Source organism: Monodon monoceros, unplaced genomic scaffold (assembly GCF_005190385.1).
Source record: "Monodon monoceros isolate NGI ecotype Baffin Bay Population unplaced genomic scaffold, NGI_Narwhal_1 Super_Scaffold_22, whole genome shotgun sequence".
In the NCBI taxonomy this organism is placed as follows: domain Eukaryota; kingdom Metazoa; phylum Chordata; class Mammalia; order Artiodactyla; family Monodontidae; genus Monodon; species Monodon monoceros.
In genome coordinates, this window is record NW_021703779.1 from 22,576,741 (window position 1) to 22,600,179 (window position 23,439).

Consider the following 23,439-nt stretch of genomic DNA (forward strand, 5'->3'; position numbering starts at 1 on the left):
TTACAGTGATGTACAATTTGCTGGAGAAGTATTTACATTTTCCTCATATAGGCTATATCTGCTTTCAGAAGTTGTCCAGTTTAAATAGCAAGAATTCATCCATTGAAGATACACAATTTGGTCAAAACATCTGTTTAATATTCTGTGCAACGAACTTCATCTATTCTTCATACAGAAAGAACACATTCTTATAATAAACGTTTTTTTTTTGGTCACGGCAATCACGCAGCTGCAGGAAACATGGTTTATCATTAGATAATCACATCCTTGGGGATTGGATGCACCCGACTGTGTCTTATGGTTTCTGTGTTGGAAATTTAATTTTCTCATAAATGTCAGAACTGTTGCCTTGCCACATATTGCTTAATTAATAAATAAACCATAATTCCATCCTCATAAACTATATTTAAATCTATATGCTATATGTCTGTATACATAATACGAGCGGGACTAAACATAGATAACAGAATCTTTTGTATTTCAGATAACTGCATTTACATTTCATACCCTAGTATTAACTTGTACTCGTTGGTACATTATTCCATCAGTGAAAGCATTGGCTCATAAAAATAATTTTATTGAAGAAACATAGCCCAATTCTTAATATCCTCCCCCTGCTTTCTAATATGTATCATCAGCCCAGATTTTTAAGAGATCAAGCTAAGGGTAAGAATGACTGTGAGTAATAAGTAAAAGTTAACTGATCACTTTTGAGATGGGCCCTGAATCTGAGTCATGATTATGAACAGGCTAGAAATATTTTGGTCATTCAGAAATGATTGGCCACGTGTGTTATAGCAGCAAGTGACCCATCGTTTTCCTGTATTTAAAGTGGAAAATATCTGTCACTGCTGTGGTCAGATTGCTGAGAGCCTGAAGATCTGTGAGGACCTTCCTGTTATATCAGGTGCAATTTAACTCAGTTTTTGAGCAAGATGGCCCCTGAGCGTGTGCCTCCAGGGTGAATCCTTGTCACTAGGGGGCAACAGAGTGTGGGGAGTTCTGAGCTGATGAGCAGGGTTTAGAGGTGGACAGCTAAGGCCGCTTCACACTGGAATTCGTTTTAGTTGGTAAGAAACCAAATGGTAAATTACAATGAAGTTACTTTTTTTAAACTATTCAGTATTTCTCTCATTAACATCTCTTCTCACTATGGGACAAATATACTAGTCCCAGGAGGAGGATGAGAGCCACGCAGAGCAGAGCCATTCCCCGCTGACGCCAGCCTAAATCAGTTGAATTTCCAGCTGGCAGCAGACACAGGGGTGAGCCCAACCTAGATCAGTCAACAGTCAGCTAAATAAATGTTTCTTGTGCTATGCCATTGAGATTTGCTGGTTATTTGGTTTGTAGCATGATTATGACCATAGTTAACTGCCCCTTGCCTTCTTGATCTTAGTCTCCCCTACCAACATTCGTGTAGATTTGTTGGATAGTAATGGTGGTTACCATTCACTCTATCTATTACCCTTTATGTGCCAAGTTCGTTATGTGTGCTAGCTCTGATTCTCACATAATTATTACCCAATGTTAGAGATAAGCAGAACAAAGTTCAGAGACATGAAGTTCATCTAATTGCTTGCTTGACATCTCCACCTTGTGTTCTTACAGGCATCACAAACATTTGTTCAAAACCGAGCGCCTTATCTCCCCCTACCTCCACCCTCCACAACCCCCAGTTTTCCCCACCTCGGTTAATGGCAGTTCCGTCTTTCCGCTACAAAACCTTGGAGCTGTATTTGACTTTTCTCTCAGACCTCAAATCCAGTTTATTGATAAATCCTATTGACTGTACATTCATAATTATTTCTAGAATCAGATCACTTCTCACCACATCCACTGCCACCACCCTCGTCCAGACCATCACCTCTTGCCTGGATAATTGCGTTAGTCTCTCTCTCTCTTTTTTTTTTTTTTTTCCGGTACGCGGGCCTCTCACTGCTCTGGCCTCTCCCGTTACGGAGCACAGGCTCCGGACGCGCAGGCTCAGCGGCCATGGCTCACGGGCCCAGCCGCTCCGCGGCATGTGGGATCCTCCCGGACCGGGGCACGAACCCGTGTCCCCTGCATCGGCAGGCGGACTCTCAACCACTGCGCCACCAGGGAAGCCCTGCGTTAGTCTCTTATCTAACCTGGCCACTTTCACTCATTCCGTTCTGCAGTTGATTCTTCACATAGAACCTAGAGTAATCTTCTAAAAGTATTTGTTAAATCATGTCACTCTTCTGTGAAAAACATTCTCAGAATAAAATCCAAAGTTCCTGCAGTGATATATAAGACTCTACACAAGTTTTCCTTAATGGAATATAAGCTCCGTGAGGACAGGCGTTATTGTATCTTGCTCGCTGGTATTTCGACGGGGGCCGAACGATGCGCAATACGATTGTAGGTGATCGATAAATATTTGTTGATTGAATGAAGGCAGGTAACCTTGAGTACAGGTTATTCATTTAGATGGAATGTAAATTCGGTTTGATCTAACTTCAGTAACATTCCAGTTTTTCATCACTCAGCCTATGTTCAACTTTTGTGTATTATAGACAGATATTTTAGTCCTTTCCCTAATGACTTGTTTGTCTCCTTCTTTCTTCTGTTCTTTAATAAATTTTACCAGGTGAAAAATGGATTGGTAGTTATGGTAAGGGTGGGGGTAGCTTGCTAAGATGTTTTGTTTGCATGATATTAGGATTGGAGAGTGAAGGGTATGACTGTTATCTCCTCTCTTAGTGGCAAAAAATGAATCTACGAGGTAAGGCAGGGCTGAAAGGGCTCCCATGGGGGAGCTTGCCTCTCATCTTTGATAGTGACTTTTAGTTTTATGTAACTACAAAAATTTCCATTATACAATCTGAAAGCAGTGTTTTCTAAGCTTGTGACAGAATGTCTCACAGCCTTCTACCAGAAAATAGGTGGTCTACTTATCTTTCAATATTTCCTTTTATTCTGTCGGTACCAGAGATGGAGACTCACTTCTTTTGTAATAAGCGTTCATGTTTTAGAGATCATTATTAAAACACCTCCTGTTTTTCTTTTCTTTGGGTTTAAATTATGTCAAATCATTTAACCTTTATTTCTCAATTCTATTTCTAAATCTTTTAATCATTTTCATTACTTTGCTGTAAGTCCTCATCAATTCTTCACATATTAAAAGTTGAAGGTCCTCTCCTGGTATTCTTCAATAGGGTATTTTTCTATTTTAGTGTTGACTATATAAGCACAGACATGATTAATTACACAGACTCTTCTGAACTGAATACTTAACCGGAATACAGATATATTCATGGTGTAAATACTATATAATGCTGCTTTATGTCATAGTGATATTTTTGACTTTTAGTTTTTATATTATTATTCAGTCAACTTTAGAACACTTAAAAAAACCTCTCTTTATGTACATACCATACTCTAAAACTTTAAAAAATAGTTTTAAGTAGCTTTCCAGGGCCTTATGATCTGTGTACCATTATAGTTTTTAGATTTAGAGCACTAAGCTTTTTTTTTGTTGCGGTACGCGGGCCTCTCACTGTTGTGGCCTCTCCCCTTGCAGAGCACAGGCTCCGGACGCACAGGCTCAGCGGCCATGGCTCACGGGCCCAGCTGCTCGGAGGCATGTGGGATCTTCCCGGACCGGGGCACGAACCCGTGTCCCCTGCATCGGCAGGCGGACTCTCAACCACTGCGCCACCAGGGAAGCCCTAAGCTTTTAATTTATGAGTGAAATGACTATTGCAGTGATATTGCAAAAAAAGAAAAACGCTTTGAGTCCCACCAAAAAAAAAAAAAAAAAAAAAGTAATTCTATGATATTTGCATTGTTTCCACATACATTACCAAACCACTTCCTTGCCACCAGGCTAAGAAACACTATGATCTGGAAACAGAATTCTCAGAGATTCCTTAAAAATATAACTCCCTCCTCCACCCCCTGTAGCATAAAAACAATGAGTCAACAATTTGTTCATGCTTACTTTCTGATCTTATGTTTTTAAGAATTAAAGAGATAATGCGCATCCCTGGTATTAAAGGCCAATTGTGGCATAATCTCTTCTACATAGATTTAACCAATAAAAGAATTCTTGCATTATCCTTAAAATACAGGAAAAAGACATAATTGGTGCACCTCGATTAGCTTTTAAGACTTGCAGATTTATTTGATGAGGAGAATATAACTTGATTGAATTGTCCATTTTGACATCCATCCTCTCTTGACTAAAAATGAACTAGGAACTATGTTTTTTGGGAAAGGGAAGAGACAGTTTTTCCTAAGTCCCTCTTTGGCTTTGAAGAAAGATGATTTCTGAGAAGGAGGCTTTGCATTTGTTTCTACAAGAATTATTTTACGACCTGATTTTCTGTAAATGAAATTGTTGTTAAGTCAGTTTACTTAGAGGCGCTTGATCCTATGTTGAAATTTCTTCCTCCTTAAACGTCATTGAATTGCCATCAGGAACATCCCTGAAAACGTTTATTAGCCAATGTCTGGCTGATCATATCCACTTTTTGGAATCAGTATATATCATGGAAATTGGTTTTATAGAGCAAGGCAGAGATGGTACATTTTGTTGGTTTTGGAAGACAAAATTTTTTATTGTTTCACACAAGAAAATTCCAAGACGTGGACTGCATCCAATGCAATCTTCAACCTACGCTAATCTTGAAAGTTTATTTTTAAATTAAAAATCGTCAAACGAGCCAGTGTCCTTTATCACCAAAGAGTAGATGGAAAGTATACCTAAGTAAAAAAAAGAGAATTTTTATGCTTAGTATTAGATATTCAGAGCAGTGCTGTTCAATAGAAACTTCTGTGAAGACAGAAATGTCCTGCAAGAGGGAAGAGATATGGGGATATATGTATATGTATAGCTGATTCACTTTGTTATAAAGCAGAAACTGACACACCATTGTAAAGCAATTATACTCCAATAAAGATGTTACCAAAAAATACAAAAAAAAAAAAAAAAAAGAAAGAAATGTCCTATATCTATGCTGTGTAATATGGCGGCCTCTAGCCACAGGTGGCTGTCAAGAACTTGAAATGAGGCTCATGCAACCGAGGAATTGAATTCATAATTTTATTTCATTTATAATTTTATTTCATTTATAATTTTATTTCAGTTTAATTTAAAGATAAATCATCCCACGTGGCTACCATAATGGACAGTGGAGAATTAAAACAGTGACTGATTAAGACCGGTCCCCTAAACTTGCCAGTGAACAATCTTGACCAGACTTTCTTATTCAGAACTCACATGTGCTTTCTTGGCAAAAGATTTGATCATTATTAGAGTTTCTTTGTTGACTTGAGCAACCTTATGGGGCCTGTGATCAGTGAGGAAGAGAGTCTCAGAGAATCCAGGCAAATAAAGAGACAGAGAAAGGTCAACTGGACTCTAGACCCACCTTCTAATTGCAGAAGACGTAAATGTAGCTATAAGCAATATTTTAATCTTAGAAGCCACCATGCTGTGTAGGACTCTACAAAGACGTATTTTACCGTCCAGCGTTCTTAAGACAGTGAGTTTTTAAGCCGAGGGATGGCGAGATACCAAGGGCTGCTGTTAGCATTTCATTTTCATGAGTTTCTCAGGGCCCAGTGGGAAAAGAAAGCAAATGAAGCCTGCTTTGGTCAAGGTCCTTGTGTTCCAAATTTGTAGCTTGCTAGAAGAGCCTGTTGCACTCTCCGTGGCAACACTGAGAGGGCACTTTTAGGCAGGTGTCCTTACTTGGGGCTCATGGACCAGATCTATCCTGGTTATCTGTTGCTGCATAACAAACCACCCCAAACTTCGTGGCTTAAACCAACAATAAGCATTTATTTGCCTCACACATCTGCAGTTTGGGCAGGGCTCAGTGGTGACAGCTCATCTCAGCTACATGTGATGAGGGCTGGGGCAGCCAAAAGTCTGGGGATGACTTAAAGTTTGGGAGCCTGAAATCATACAAAGGGTCATTTTTCTTGTTCAGTTGTTGAGGCTGGCGATTGGCCGGAACACCGCCATGTGGCTGCCTGGCTTTCTCACAGCATGACAGTGAGTTTCCAAAGCAAGCCAGGGGGTCCAGGCAGACGCTGCACTGCCTTTTGTGACCTAGCTTGCAAGTTACACATCACCACATCACAGTCGTGACCCCATCCAGATTCAAAGGCCAGGGATATCTATCTGACCTCTTTATGAGATACGGATGGTTGCTTTTGAGACATCTTGAATTTGTAGGCAGATTTTATTTCCTTTTTCCTGTGGGTAGCATCCATAACTTAATATGATTCTCAAAGCAGTTCAGAGATATAAACAATTTTCATAACCCAAGGGGGAAATGCAGACTTCTTCACCACCTAACTAGGGGCACAGTCTTGGAAGTTAAGGAATAGTATAATAGATGATACTGCTTGGTGTTATGTAGATTAGTGTTTCTGAAGCTTTAGTGTACGTACAAATCAGGATCTTGTTAAAAATGCAGACTCTGAATCAGTAGTTCTGGGTGGAGAGCAGGCCTGGAGTTGGTCTTGAAATTCTGTATTTCTAGTAAGTTTCTGGGTGATGCCGCTGTTGCCGGTCTGAGGTAGGCTACACTTGGAGCAGCAAGAATATAAGCATTTTTCCCCTCCTGCAACTTTGGAGCTTTGTATTGCTAGACATATTATCATATATTATAACCCAATTATTAATAAATAATAGTTTTAATTACTAATAATTATGCAGTCAAGTGGTATAACATGAGCAAAGTGCTAGCACATAGAAGCTACGAATGATTCAATTCTAAATCCTTAATCAACCCAGATGTTCTCCTGGAGTGACACACCAGCAAGGTCAATGCTGTGTTCGTGGCAGCCACACACAGTCTGGGCTGTACGCTGCACACCTGTAGTGGCTGCCATTTGCATAGACGAGGATGTGAGCATTGATTTGTGGAGTTGTGAAATACAGTGGCCTTGAATGTTCTCAAAAAACAAAGAAAAGAGAAGCAGTATTATTTAGAAAAGTCATCCCAATTTTCTCTACTGTTGTTCCTTCCATTTGTTTTGTTTTGAATTATCCATCCTGATTTGGGTCCTAGTCTTGTTAATTCATTGACTTCTAACATCTAGAATTGGGTAATGCTATCTGAAACCCAGTTTCCCCCCTTCGTTCCCAGTTCTTACCCTTTTATCAGAGTTCTTGGTCAAGGACAGTAGGTACTTAGATATTGTTTGTATAAGCAATAGTAAACATATAGAGGGCTTTTATTCACCTCCTACTCTAGATCACACAGTGGCTGAGGGTGAGGATGTCTGGAGCCTTGTTGATGCGGTTGGAGGCTGCATGACCTTTGCTGTCGTCTTGTTAATTTCACATTTTCCTCACAGAAGCTATCCACTATATACAGAAAGAGTACTCTCAATTTTTAAAATTAAATAACGTGCTATGGAAACAACAGTAACAGATTTCTTGAAATAATTACATTTTGATTTGGAAACTTCGAGGTATATCAGGTGCTCTGGTCCCTGAAGGGCATGGCTGAGTAATGACAACATTGATTTCTCTGGAGCAGCTGCCTCATTAGTATAACTGAAATGATTTTAGCAGAAGTGTAACTGGTTTATAATTTACAGTCGCATCTCACACGTGTGTGTGTGACTTTCTTTCTTTTGTACAGAACCTTAGTTCACAAACCCCCATTTCTACCAATTTTTCCAACCAAAAGTAACAATTACTTCCAGATTTAAATGTGGTTAACTCAGAATTTAAACTCAGTTAATTTAATATTTTCCATTTTCCTATTCTCACCTCTACCCAGGGATATTCTAAGGCCTTGGCGAATTTACATTCATAAATTGTACATTCACACGTTTCTCTGGTTGTATCAGTTAGCTATTGCTGTGAAATAAGCCACCCCAGAACTCGGCAGCTGATACAATAAACATGTATTACTGCTCATGAGCCATCAGCTAGATGTTGTTCATGGTCTCGGGGGATTCATTTAGGTATCTGCAGCCCTGCTGGGCTAGGACTCACTCACACATCTGGGGTTCATCTTGTCAGTCGTCAGGTCTAGGATGACTTTCGCTGGGTTAACTGGGCTCTCCTGCGCGTGATCTCGCACCCTCCAGCTGGGTAGCCTGGACTTACTCAGGCGGTAGTGGCAGGGTTTCTAAAGAATACGTAGAAGAGCGAATAGGCCCTTGAGGTTCAGGCTCAGAATCACACACTCGTGGCTGCCCTTTGTTCTATTAGCCAAAGTCAATCACAAAGCCAGACCAGTTTCAAGAGTTGGGGAGATAAATTCCACTTCTGGATGGGAGTTGCTACAAAATCACGTTGCAAAGACTGTAGATACAGGGAGAGGTGAAGTATCGTAACCATTCTTGCAATCAATTGACTGCACTGGCACTGGGGGAGAAGCCGCAGGTTTTTTCTGAAAACTCCCATCCTTGCCCACCTCTCTCTATTGTACTTTGGCCCCCCAGGTTGTTGAACCTCAAGCGCTTTGCTTAGATCTACAACTGGTGGTCTAAATTTCCTATGATGCCCTTTGATCATGATGGCGGCACACTCTGTGTTCTCCTTATCCTGGTGTGAGATTCCTTTTGGGTGTCCACTCTATTTCTTGACCAGTCTTAAGCTACCTGTGCACTACATTTAACTTCATTCACAGTTATTGCCACACAACTTACTAAACATTTTACTGAGTTATCTCATTTTGGGGGGTCTGTCTCTACCACTTAGAGTGTAATCTCATTCAGAGAGGGATTTTTGCCCTTTTTAATTATTGCTATATCTCCAGCACCCAAGACCAGTTCCTGGAACATGATAAGCCCCCAGAGAAGTTAGCTGAATGAGTAAACGATCACATGGGAGGACTCAGAGAGTTCTCCCCTCCATGTCCATCTGCCTACACATCTTCCTCACTTTTTTGATTCTCTACTACTTAACTCTCAGCCGTCTAAACAATTGCTTGATAAATCTTTATAATAAAAAAACAAAATTTGTCTCTCTCTCTCAAGTTTGTGGCTCTTGAAATTGAGAACTAAGACTTTTGGAAATATTGTCTCTGCTATTTTTCTGTTTCATTTTTACTTCTTGTAAAAATGTAATTGATCATGAAAGAAGATCAATTAACTTCTCGACTGTATTCATACTCCCCTTGTGGTTGCTGAATGGTGGAGAGAAGAGTAATGGACTCGAGGAAACTTACCCAGGAAAAAACCCGTTCATTAACATCTCAAAATATTATCCCGCTTTACAAGTTAAAACTTTGCCATTTCTAGCCGATTCCAATTGTGCTGATTACTTAGAAGACTGAAAGTTTAGCTGAGCCAAGCAATTTCGCTGAATTAATTTCATTTTTCAGAATTTAAGGCAAAAATATCATGTCTAAACTAATTTGTAATGGATGAAATGGCACTAAGTTGAGTATCAAAAATCACACACGTGTCTTTTTGCTGTTCTTATACTACGTTTGTAAAATTTCATTAACACTAATTGAAGGAAACCCCAGTCTGAAATACTGGGTAAATATCAATAACTATATTACGACAACCTACAAGTGCACATGAAGAATAGATTAAATTTCCTATATACCATGTTTCCCAAAATCTAGTCCCACAATTACTGTCATCATGTCGGGTGCTCTGCCTTCTTTGGTTTGCCTTTCTGATCTGTTTTGAACGATGCCAGGATAACTTTCCTCAACTTTACATTATGTCAGGGCACTGGCTAAAAACTAGAAGTATATCAGTTATTACCCATTAGATATAATCTAGATTTCTTCAGTCTGTGTTCAAGATTTGCTACAGAATGGTCCAAATACCTTTTCTTACTTTATATTCTGTTTTTGACCACCTCCATGTGACAAGTTTACTACACGCTGTCGTGAAACTCAGTCTATGATGTGGATGTGAAGTGGCCCAGAGGTAGATAATATTGTATTGAACCTAGTAGAAGATGTCACAGCAGCACACAGTGGACTCTAGAATGCACTCTATATTAAAGCCTGTCCTAACTGATCCAAAAGAAGAGGTATGCATATTACGGCGGTCATAGAATAATCCAGACAAATGCATTTGGATGGGTTTTCTTCAGTGCCTCAGGCTCACAACTACTCACCCCTTCCCAGGAAATGCCACCAGTCATGTGATTCATGCTAGTTTGTTCACATGAGCCCGGTCAGCCAACCGATTCTTCTTATTGTTGTCAGAAGCATTCTTACTTATTCAAACAAGAAAGGAAACTGACATTTATTGAGAACTTTGTGTATGACAGTTTCAATCCCACAGATTTGACAGAATCTATGCCCATTGTACTTCATGTTAGTGGTAGGTGTTTGGTCCTTCTTTTCTTACTTACTTTTCCTCTTTTGCATGCCATCAGCACAGGTAAGCTATTGACTGTAGATAAATGTTACTTAAGATTTAGATTGTGAAATGCCAATTTACATTCTGAACTATGACAGCTTCCAAATCTTAGAAGATTTATGTAAATTATTGTTCTTGGGAGTGTTTAGGTCTGTATGCACAGATCTGATCAAGTAAACTTTGGCTTTTCATTTTCTGTGAGGAAGAAGGTTTTAGTTAGCTATGTCACTCTACAATTTTTTCTTTCTGCCAGTCTTTATGCATGTTTTATATTTACGGATGGACAGCAAACAGTTAATTTCTAGATTTTTCCAGGAGATGAGCATCTTGGTTGCTGTTTTTGTTTTTGGCAAGATGCAGTGGAAATGACAGAAAAATGTAAGAATGGTAGGGGAAAATAATTCTAGTTGTTAGGCACATACAAACAATAGGAAGGACAATACTTATAAAATTGAAGTTGCTATACTCAAAGATGTAGAGCAGTAAAAGCTAAGAGAAGCCAGTATTTGAGGGAATTATGGACAAAGACATATCTCCTTGTATATTATTTGAAGCAAGGGGGACTTGCACAGAGAATATAATGTTGTTAGAGCTATAATATGTACTCTCTTTCAGAAAAAGACAACTGATTTGTATCATGGCTTCTGAAACTAAAATTTTACTTTAAAAGAATTTCACATTTTGGGAACTGGGTATCTATAAGACTGTTTGCCACTTAGGGAAAGAAACTGCCTCTTTCTACTAATTAATCATCAGCCATCTCCCGAGTACTTCCTACACGTAAGGGCCTTTGGTGCACGCTGGCGCCATCCAAGGACAGTGGAAAGCACGCCTCTTCTTGAGGGGGTGTATAGTCATCTGGAGAGGATCACTTGAACAAATTTTCCCTTCTCTTCCAGAATACTCTTATTTTTTACTGTTCTTTCTAGATCTCGAGATACTTTTTGCCATTCTCCTCTTTTGGGGCCCTCTTCCTCCACCTTTCTCTTGCTGTTGGTATTTCTCAGGTTCGATGAAAATCTCCATTTGTGTGATCTCGCCCTTTACCTCTGCTTTATCTACTACCCATGTGCTGATGATACCAAAAGTCTTATCTCTAAATTGAACACAAGTGGCCTAAAATCCTGTGCCATATAACTAGGGTGACCATATAATTTATTGACAAAACTGGAACATTTGGGGGGATTGAAAATAGTGCTATTATTATTATTTTTTTTTCTGGGGCAGTGACCATAAACAGAAACCACCCTGGGCAAGTCTGTAGCTATGGTCACCCCACATGTACCCAGGAGCCCACTGGATAGCTCTACTTGGGTGCCTTTCAGGCACTAAAATATGATGGGCTGAGAGAACTCCATTTCCTGCCCTTCTGTTTCTGCTCCTCCTGCATTTTCCACCTCAACACAATCATCCCTCCAGTTGCCCGAGCCAGAAATAGGGTCAGTAGCCATGACTTTTCCTGATCCCTCACCTTCTCTTTTATGGGTCACCAAATTCCATCATGTGTTTTTCTTAATAATGACTTCTAAATCTGTCCCCTGGGTCCATGTCTCCATGCCTGTTGCTATTGATTTAGTTGAGGCTCTCAGTTTCTCACCTGGATTAGGAAATAACCGATTAAAAGTTTTACTGCAGACCTTCTGACATGAATTCCTTGAATCCTTTCTTCAGATTGCCTGTAGATTGTGTGTGTATCTGTATACATCGCTCCTCAGTTTTAAATCTTCCAGACTTCCTCCAAATTTCTTTCAGGATGACATCTAAATTCCTTAGTAGGGCATTAAAACCCCTTATGACCTGGCTCCTGTGGGCCTTTCAGCCTCCTTTCTCATCGTTCCTCACCTAAAGCACACCTTTGTGTTTGCTCCTCCCTCAGCACCCGGACTGGCCTTCTCTCCTCCATTCTCTCATTCAGGATCATTCTTCACATCTGTTACTGGCTGCTACTTCTCCAGGAAACTGTTCCTGAACCTTTGTTGAACATCTGCATTTATTCTTCCTTAAAGAGTAATTCTGATTACAGCTTTCCCTCAAATATTCAATTATCTATTTATTATGGTTTTTTTTCAATTGTATAATGTATATACAGTGAAATACACAGGTCTTCAATGAACTATTGGATGAGTTTTGACGAATGTATGCACCCATTTATCCAACACCCCATCAAGATATAAAACATTTATTATCACCCCTGAAAGTTCCCTTATGCCCCCTTCTAGTCCACCCCCATGAACCACTATTCTGATTTTTATCGCCACTCATTAATTTTGCCTGTCTCTGACTTCCTAGAAATTACTTATTTTCACTAAGCAATAAGCCAATATTCATGTTTATAAATGGTATTGCTTTATTAGATTTTTGGTGGACACAGTTGACTTAAATGTCTAATGTTGATGAAGAAAACTTTCTAAGTATTGATATTTCATAATGTGCTTGCTATAACCAACAGAAATTATGGTCATTGTATAGGCTGGTTTTACATTTTCATAGACTGCTTAAGGCCTATGTTTTGGGAATTCAATAGTATCTTCTTTTTCTGTTATAAAAATGAGGAAGAGAGTGGGTGTCTGCCTCATTCAGCAAGATGCTGCTTAATAAGGCATACTCGTAATGTTAGAAAATATGCTAGCTATGGACCAGAATGCATGTAACTTGAGCAAGACTCCTAATGAGCTCTGTAGGGGCAATTGCGCATTAGAATTCCAAATAAGGAGAAGCTAATTGTCAGCCAAATTTACAGTCAAAGGAGAAGGATTAATGATTATATTAACGTCAAGATGGGAACTATATTGCATATTAGGATGAAAACCTAGTGTGTTCTCACACATCACTTCTCAATTGAGGCTACTTTTATAACAGAGACTTCTACCCGGAAGTGGAGCGGGGGAAGACTTTGTCAAATTGCAAAGCAAATGGATTCAAATGAAGGCATGAACTTTATCCAGTTCATCACCATTAATTGTTCCACAGCACTAAGAACAGAGTCTGACGTAGACACTTAATAAATAGTTAATAAATAAATAAACAAATCATTTTGGTTATTCCTAATGCATGGGAGTAGCTATTGAATTTTTGAGTATGCTGTCACATTTAATAATCTTCTGAGGAAAAGAAGTACTTTCATCTCTTAAAATAATATCTGTTCAGCTCTCCAGTGAAATATCGTGTGTAGAAAATGGAATAGTTGAGATGTTTGGAGGGGCTAATGAGCCTTGCTGGTATTATTGAAGAAGTCTTGATAGTTTTAAATGATCTGCATTTGGAGCCAGACTCCTTCCACCTGACACTAAGGTTAAAACAGCCAGCAGTTTTTTCAACTTTTGGCCAAAGCACTGAATTTCCACCCAACTATAGTTCAGTCCCCATGCAGCAGCCATCTCCACGCACACAGTGCCTTTCAATTGATAGCCTCTGAAGGGCTATACTTTTGGAAAAAAATAATAATTTTCATTTTCCTCAATATAACCCATAAACCATATGAATACCCCATGTTTTTATGAAATTGCTATAGAACTGAGAAAATAGGTATCGACTGAGGCAAAGGACCAATTCTAACACTTCCTTTTAAGAACGGGGTAGCAGTTTGTCAGACTATCTGGAGTTGTAGCTTAGCTGGTGAATGTTGCAGATTTCAGAGTCACTCTGCCTCTAAGGACTTTTTTGAAAGTAAATTCTGCATTAATGGGTGTCATTGCACAGTTGTTTATCCCAAAGAGAATGTGTTGTCTATTCAGGTGAGCAGGTATTTTGTGTATGCTTCCTTGGGAAGTTTAAAGCCCATTAGATTAATAATTATGCATGTTTATTAAGTGTTAAATGTGTCATTTGGGAGTCTGATATGGGATAGTGGATAGTGGAATTAAGAAAATAAGATTAATCAGTTGAGTGGACCACAGAAGAAAAGTAAGAGGTGTGGCCCGCCGATAAAGTCATTTGACTTCCTCAGATTTCAAGTCCCGTGTTTGTAAAACGAGAGGGTTATGTTATTCAGTCTTTGAAATCCCTGTATCTCTAACTAGCTGAGATGTTGTAAGCATCCTTGCAATGAGAATAAGAAAGATGGAAGTTGGCTTTTTAGAAAGAATTATGAATCCACTTAAAAAACCAAAGAGACTAAACACCGGTGAATAGGACCAAAAAAAAAAAAAAATCTTGGAGGAAATTTGAAAGTCTATAAAATAGTCAAGGAGGTTAATTCCTTGGTTCCTGTTAAGCTGTACTGTAAGATATTCTGTTTGGGTCTGAGCAATGATGAAATTACCTTAACATTTCTTTGAAATGAGTATTGGGTAATTAAATATGGGACTGTTCTATTTCTTTAGCAGGAAAGTCATCAGAAGGGGAGAGACCATGGGGTGAAGGCGGGAGAGTGAATAGAATCTGGGTGATTAAAACCAAACAAGTTCACATCAAGACTGAAAGGGCCTGTTTTTAGGGCATCACAAGTTCCTAAAGCACTTGAAATACAACACAAGTCAGCTTAGTTACTTTATAATTATCAATTTGTTTTGGCCAGGGAGATGAAGTGTTCTTATGGAGATCTTTTCTGCTCAGCAAGTAGAGTTGAAATGTAGGAAAACAGAGCGATGAAAGAAGTTCATGCTGTGTGTAGGGCTGAAGCATTGCCATTACCGAGCACCATGGGCCCCATGGGCTGGGGTAGGTGACTCTTAAGCATTAGTTCATATTTTTCCAATTAAGCATAAGTTGTGTTTCTTTATGTGTTACAAAAGAGTTAGTTATTTAGTCCCCATAAGGAGTATTTTATCAAAAGCAACGATTACAGCCAGAAACAAAGGAGTCTGTAACTGGGTTATAGGCCCTCCCCCCATTCTAACTGGATTCAATTCCATATATAGCTAATTGTGATGTAATGGTGATAGCTTTTGGAATGAAAATAGTTGTCAATAGAAGAGGAAGCTGGCAAGATATTATGAATGAAAAGATGAAATGAGCAGATTTATAATATAAGCATTTAATATTTAGCTTGACTTTTTTCTTAGCCTGTTATTTGTTCAGTCTGTATGAGTTCGTCTTTCTGGGTCTTAGTTTATACTTATAGCCCTGAGACTTACTTGGAAGAGATACATCAAATAGGTTAGATATCTTCAAATTTCAACTTTAGATGTAAGTTAAAGATTATTTGTTATGTCACAATGTTGTTTTATTCTGAAATCTGTGTTTTATGCCTACTAACATCTACATTATCTATTGCCCTCAAAAGGAAAAGGAGTCTCCCACATACATCATTCCAAGATAGATCGGGATCTCCAGGTTATACAAGTGGTAGATCAGGTGATGATCACTCTGTAAACTTATAAGATGTGCTTCTCTGGTTGATTCATACAGGCTTTGATCTTACACGGGCACCAAATCAGATCCAATAGCCCATTAAATGGGAGTACAGTCTGGTTGTGGTGTCCATCGTTCCCTTATTTGCAATAGAACATGACGGTTGTGAATTTAATTTTGGGTTTCGGTTCAAGACCCACCGCTTCTACCAACTAGTTATGTTTCTCCTCTGAAAAAGCAGAGGTAAGAATAATGCAATCAGAGGACTATTGTGGATAAAACAAGGAGATAGAAGATAAAGGACTCAGTAGACCAGCTGACATATACTACAGTCTCAATGGATCTTAGCTATGATTGTGGCCAAGGGTAATCTGACCAGCCAGACGGAATTAACCCTTCCCTTCATGTTCCCTACACTGTTTCATGTGCATGTGCTTCTCAAATCTGGGTCAAATTAGAAGTTCTTCCTTGTGAGAATCCTACTTGAGGGCATCAAGAGAGGGAAGTTTTGTCTATTTATTTTTCAGAAGGCAAAATTAAATCCTGAGGGGCATGGTGTAGTTAGTTTGGAGTTGTGGATGCTGTGTTCTCATTCGATCTGATCATGCAACTTCTCTGTCCCATGCCATGTCACTGCTGCTTCTTTCACTGTGGACAGTTATGGGATGGGGAGGATGTCCAGTGCCACAATATTTCAAAAATAATTGTGTAACGGAGTAATATTTTTGAAATATCAGCCTATGCTTCTTTCTCTTGAATTTCCTCCTATCCTTATACTCCCCAGTGTTTGGATGGTTGGGTTAACTCTGTGTTCACAGCAGACGGCAGAAGTCAGTTTTTGGCGTTTGGATTTCAAAAGCTTAAATTTTAGAGGGGACGAAAAAACCCAGGGCATAAACAAACATTTTGGAAAAATTGTAAGTCCTGGAGTAGGTCTTTCCTCCTCTCAAGATTAGCTAGATGCCCAAAATGAGGCAGGAGGAATCAGAAGCGTGGCAAAGAAGCTTGGTTTGGGGGTTCCCAGATAAGGGGCCCTGCGACCTATTAATCCCCACTTTCCCTCGAATCTTGCCTAGGTTTGTGGAATTCAAGGACAGAGGACGCTTGTAGTTCACGCCTGTCTCCTCCCCTTCCTGGAGGGAGCACAGGAAAGTGGGAGACATGATTGTGTGTTAAAGATAGTGGATTTGAGACCCTGTCACAGAATTTCCTGGTGCCCCATGCAGGGCACGAGCAGCAGAATATGTTCTATGCCCCTGACAGTGGCATGAACCTGGCACAGGTAGCTGGTGCCTCTGAAGAGGCCTTGCAGTTGAGACAAGGGGTTCAAACAGTGACCTGTGTGGAAAAACCACACACATACACCCAAATGATGGCAATTTGGACGTCACGGTACAAACCAGCATGAGAGAATATTGCATGTCACCCAACACCTTGTCACTATGCAGGCCACATACCTTTGGGAAATTTCCTGGCATTTCAATTTCTATCCAATGGTAGACTGGGAACTCAAACTGTAGTGTACGTTCAGATATAGAAAGACCTAAGTTTGTGGAATGAGATTATTATCTGCTCAGGTACAAACATAGTTTGGGGACCTGAACACTGAAGGGTATGCCAGTAATAAAGCTGAACATGAAGTTGGATTTAGATTTTATTCCGAGGTAGAACAGAAGCAATGACAAAGGAAATGGGAGAGAACTGTCATTAGCATGAGCACATCCATTCCCAGTGTGTGTGCAAGAAAAGACACACAATTGGCTTAGGTCTGTCATGGTGGCTGCAGTTCATTTAAAAGGCAGATGAAGCTAGTTTCATCCTGGCCTGTGTTACCACGGAGAACAGGAGAGGTAATGAAGCTCTGTGGCAGAAGCCAAATGAGAGCCGGGCTCTGCGCTGTGTGGGCCGGCTTCTTAGAACGTGTGTGTGCTGATGGTCTTGACATTAATGAGACGACCGATGTGCTCTCAGCTTGCAGCCACAGCTAGTTCTGAAGAGGGAGCCCTAATTTGAAACAGTATTTCTCCAACCTGAATGATCACAGAAATCCCCTGGGCACTTCTTAGAAATAGGAATTCCTAGGCCTGAGTCCAGATGTCCGGGGTAGAGGCTTTAGAGTGATATTTTCAATATGCGTGTCAGGTGACCCTGAAGATAATGCAAACATAGGCCAAGCATAATTTGGACTTAGATACAAAATGTTGCCTAAGTATATCAGAATGAATGACAGTTTGGGGTAGGGCCAAAGACAGTGGCTCTGGAGAAGATTGCCTAGGTTTGAATCTGTGCCTTCGTTCTCTCTCCTGTACGATGGGGACAGGAAATGCTAACTCTTGGGCTTGTCGTGTAAAACGATAGAAGAGCACCTGGCACACGGTAAGCACTTAATCACTGTTAGAGATCATTGTGATGCTTTTTGAACACTCCACCAGGAATGAAACCATAAGGGCATGTTCATTGAAGAGTGGCAAGAGCTAACATGTCTATAGGTCCTTCTTGGTTTTAAAAAGTATGATCTTATTTAATATTCATAAGTTTGAGACCTGGGCTGTGGGAAGCCCATTTAGTCCGGGAATTTCAGCTTCAGGAGAGCTGGGTAACATATGTGAAGTGTCCAGCTGGAAATCCTTGAGTGCATCTCGGCGCTTGGGGTGATGACACAATGGCAATAAGTACTGAGCTGAGCTTTTCAAACTTTAATGTTCATAGGAATCCTCTGGGAGCTTGATAAAATATAGATTCTGATTCAGTAGGTCTGAGGTGGGCCTGAGAGCTAGCATTTCTAGTGACCTCAACGTGATGCTGACACTGTTGCCCTGCAGACCACAACTTGAGGAGCAAAGCGTTCCTTTAAGCATCTTAACGTCCCTGATGTATATCTGGCATATGAACTGCACTTAGGCTTATGAGGATTCCCCAAAGGGCAGTAGACCTTTGCTTCCTAGGAGCAAACATAAATGATTTCTTGAGACAAACAATGTAGCCTCAGTAAACTCTGTTATCCATGCGGTACAAGAGAGACCAACTTGTTCTGATTAAGCAAATTGAATGGTGTTGCATGCACCATGCATGATCTTCAGTGTCTGGAGGACTGAAACTCCGGTGCAGCACAAAAACTACACTGGATATAATTTACTATTACTGGTGAGGAGGTATTTTAGGGTCTTGTAGATATGTTGGGATCATTACCCTGGCAAAGAGTAGAAGAGCTGGTTAATAGAGATGTCCAATTGATAGAATGCTGCATAAACCGACTTTCAGGATACTTTTGGTGATGATATCCAGATGAACTCGGAGAGATGACACACCAGAAATACATGGACCAGTATCCCATTATCAGTCTTTGAACGATCCAGTTAGATTCACAGTTTATCTCTTCTGTGGCCTAAAAGCCAGATGAACAAGGACAAGCTATTACTTCAGTCTGCACTTGAAAGGCTGTGTGGCGTAGAGATTTACTGGGTATCTGCTTCAGTCTCAGTCACGTTAAAAGTAAATGTTCAACTACACACACTCTTAAAAAGTGTACTGGAGAAGAAATTTAACTGTGGGGATGTTTGTGTATGTTAAAGCCTTCAGATATGTAGGAAAATATATCTGAGTGTGAGAGAATTGAACTACAGTTCGTTGGCCTTTAATAAAGTTATTTAGCTCTAATACTTAGGTGGATAGAAGAAAATCAGAAGTGCTTGATTCAGCTAGATGCCAAGTAAAATGAAAAGGACAAAAAAAGCCTAGAATTCAAGGAAAATAATGCTATACAAGCTTTATCAAATCCTCCCTACCACCACTGTAATTCTCAATAAACCTCAGCATGGCAGTTCAAAATAAAACAGGGATGTGGCAAGACAGTAATTCTCAGAGCATTACAGTTAAGGTTCAGTAAGTTTCCCTTCTCAGTGTTTTTTTTTTGTTTTTTTTTGTTTTTTTGCGGTACGCGGGCCTCTCACTGTTGTGGCCTCTCCCGTTGCGGAGCACAGGCTCCGGACGCGCAGGCTCAGCGGCCATGGCTCACGGGCCCAGCCACTCCGCGGCACGTGGGATCCTCCCGGACCGGGGCACGAACCCGTGTCCCCTGCATCGGCAGGCGGACTCTCAACCACTGCGCCACCAGGGAAGCCCACTTGCTGTATCTTAAGATCAACTCATTACAAAATTCCTTTCCAGCAGTGCCTAGATTAGTGTTTGCTGGAGTAACTGGGTGAAGGTGTGCGTACATCAGCGGCCGGGAATCTTGGACTAGCATCTCAGAATTCTCGCCTACCCCCAGTGACCATGTCCTATAAGGGGGCTTCACAACATTTGTCCCACCCCGGAGATTCCTCTCCCATCTCCAAATCCAAGTATTCCATTTAGCCATGTGTAACACTGTCTCAGAAATGATTGCGTCTTTCTTCATAACATTAATTTCCCAGGGATGGCTTCAGCGCCCCTGACGAACATATCCCAGATGGAACTCTGCCCTACCGTTTAGTGACTCTCTGTTTGGTCTGCTGCAGTAATATTCTTTTGTCAGCTACTTCATTCCATTTTATATTATATGTACCTGGTAGTCAGGAAGAATATTTTAAAAAATTTTGTCCATCTCTCCCACTTCCCCATAGCAAAGTGGTTTGAAACTACTGGGATCTTATGATTCACTTTCCTTCAGTAAATTCGTGGCACATATTTTTTCCTCTAGTTTTGTCTCATTTTTGTATGTATCTTATACATTAAAAAATTCCACAATGGCATGAGCTACCCACGTAATCTTGCTGCTGGAAGAGAGGTTTGCTGCCCTTATGCAGTTGTTCATCGATGTCAGCAATTGACTCCATGTTAATTTCTTCTTTGACGATTAACAGCTCAGATTTATTTGCAGACTTTTCATTTTGCTGCTTGCACGTGGATGATCTATTTTTCCTCAGGACTCTGGCTTTTACAAACACCATAATTATGTCCTATTCCATTTATTCCAGAAGATGGCGCTGCTGCTGCTTCTTCAGCAAAAGAGCGTAGTAAAATAGGATGCAGAAAGCCTCGGTGGATATTTTAGCGTTTCAAAATAATACACCAAGCATCCATATTGACAAAAATATATTTAAAAGATGGCATTTGAGAATACCTACTACCTTACTTTTCCTCCTTATGTTGAGTTTAGTTTTATAGAAGAAATCACAGCTCACTCATTAAAAGAATTGGGTTGAGGCAAAAGCGGTAGAGACCCTCTGTGGTGCTCTGTTGTCACAGTCAGGACTCACTTGGTGACTGACTTGAACAGTTACTCTTTTTAAGAGGACAGCAGTGGTGTCTGATACTAGACGCACAGATGCCCCACAGAGGCTGTCTTAAGTGATTCTACTTTTTTTTTTTAATTGTAGTTAATTTACAGTGTTGTGTTAGTTTCAGGTATACAACAAAGTGATTCAGTTACATACATATATATATATATATATATATATATAATTTTTCAGATTCTTTTCCCTTATAGGTGATTCTGCTGTGAATGATGATGTCACCGATGGTTTCACTTAATGAATAAACTGTATACACTGTCATTCATAGAAACTTGAGCTCTTGCCTTAAATTATTTACCTTTTAAAGAGTTCTTTTAAAAAACTACCTTAATACTATGAAGTAGTCAATAAATGTCAGAGATTGAACATTCTTTTATTCCTGGAAACCTCATGTTGAAACGTAAAATTTGGTATTCAGCTGTTTAGGTGCTAGATGTTTTACCGATGGATCAAATCCTATTGACTAGTACTGTAATATTCTTCCCCTGTTCTCCTTTCATTTGAGGCCATAAAGAAGTAGAATGGAGGGAAATAGGGACTAAATGTTTACTAGTGACATGAAATCAAGACAAAAAGTGATTTCTACCTAAAATAAGAGGCTTGCAAACACATGAGTGACACTGAATGCTTCAGGAAGGTAGGCTTTTAAAATATCTTAATTCCATGATTACTCAATATACTGGTTATTTTTATGGATATTGATGTTCACATCATGGCACATCTTTTTTTTTTTCCTAAAAATTTGATACATTTTAATCTACATCCAATGAATTTGATGGTATCTCACTAGACATCCTGGTCTCATAGTGTCTAGTCATTCACTTGTTCTTTAAACAAATACTTACTTAGTGTCTATTTCATGGCCAGCACTGCTCTAGGTTCTACATAGTCAAGAATCCCTGCTTTGATGGAACCTACAAGATGGTGGAGGGAGGCATGTTTTAGTCCTAACCTCCAGTATCTGTGAATGTGACCTTATTTGGAAATAGGTTCTTAGTAGATGTAATCAAGTTAAAATGAGGTAGTACTGGATTAAGGTGGTCCCCAGGCCAATGACTAATGTCCTTATAAGAAGAGGGAAATTTGGACACAGATACCAACACGGAGGGGAAAGTAAATTTCTATTGTTATAAGCCGCCCAGGTTGTGGTAATTTGTTATGGCAGCCCTGGGAAGCTAATACAACAGGTAATAAAAGTTCAAGTAGCAAATTATATAATCTATTAAGAGGTAGTTTTGAAAAAATAATGCTAGGAAGGGGGATAGAGAGTATCAGGCAAGTTGCAATTTTAAATAGAGTGATCAGAGAAGACCTTGCTGAGAAGGTGATGTTTGAGCAAAGAGTTAAAGGAATTGTTGGAGACAGGCAAACATCTGAAGAGATTGATTGATCAAGGCAGAGGAAAGAGCAAGTGCAAAGGCCCTGAGACAGGAGAGTTTCTGGGTTGTATTTGTTTCCTAGGGCTGCTGTAACAAATTACCACAAACAGGGTGGGATAAAACAAGAGAAACTTATTCTGTCACAGTTCTGGAGGCCAGAAGTCTGAAATCAAGATGTCAGCAAGGCCACATGCTATCTGAAGGCTCCATAAGAGAATCCTTCCCGGCCTCTTCCAGCTTCTGGTGGTTCAAGGTATTTGTTGCTTGTGGTTGCATCAATCTAATCTTTGCCTTTGTCTTCACATGACCTTCTCTGTGTCTCTGACTTGGTCTTCCCGTCTGTATATCTGTGTCTCCTCCTCTTCTGTTATTTATAAGGACATATCATTGGATTTAGGGTCCACCTGTATTATCCAGAATGATCTCACCTCAAGATCATTACCTTCATTATATCCGCAAAGGACTTCCCCCCACCCCCCAATAAGGTTGTATTTACAGGTCACAGGGGACACATCTTTTTTTTTTTTTTTTAATTAAGTAATTAATTAATTTCTTTTTGGCTGTGTTGGGTCTTCGTTGCTGCACGCGCTTTCTCTAGTCGCGGTGAGTGGGGGCTACTCGTTGCGGTGTGCGGACTTCTCATTGCGGTGGCTTCTCTTGTTGCGGAGCACGGGCTCTAGGCACGTGGGCTTCAGTAGTTGTAGCACGCGGGCTCAGTAGTTGTGGCTCACGGGCTCTAGAGCGCAGGCTCAGTAGTTGTGGCGCACGGGCTTAGTTGCTCTGCGGCATGTGGGATCTTCCTGGACCAGGGATCGAACCCGCGTCCCCTGCATTGGCAGGCGGATTCTTAACCACTGCGCCACCAGGGAAGTCTGGGGCGCATCTTTTTGAGGCCGACCATTCAACCTACTTACACGTGTGTTTGGGCAACAGGAAGGAGGCCAACAGGGCTGGAGCCGAGGGACGGAGAGGAAGAGAAGTAGGAGATGCTGTTGGAAAAAAACCCGGGTAGAAAGTGGAAGGATCACGTAGGGCCTCAGAGAACGCTGTACAGACTCTGGCTGTCACTCTGAGTTAGAAGGAATACATAGGTTATTCATTAGTAGTTGATTGCCTGACAAGTTTGAGTTTTAAAAAATTGGGGAAATACAGCTAGAGTGTTT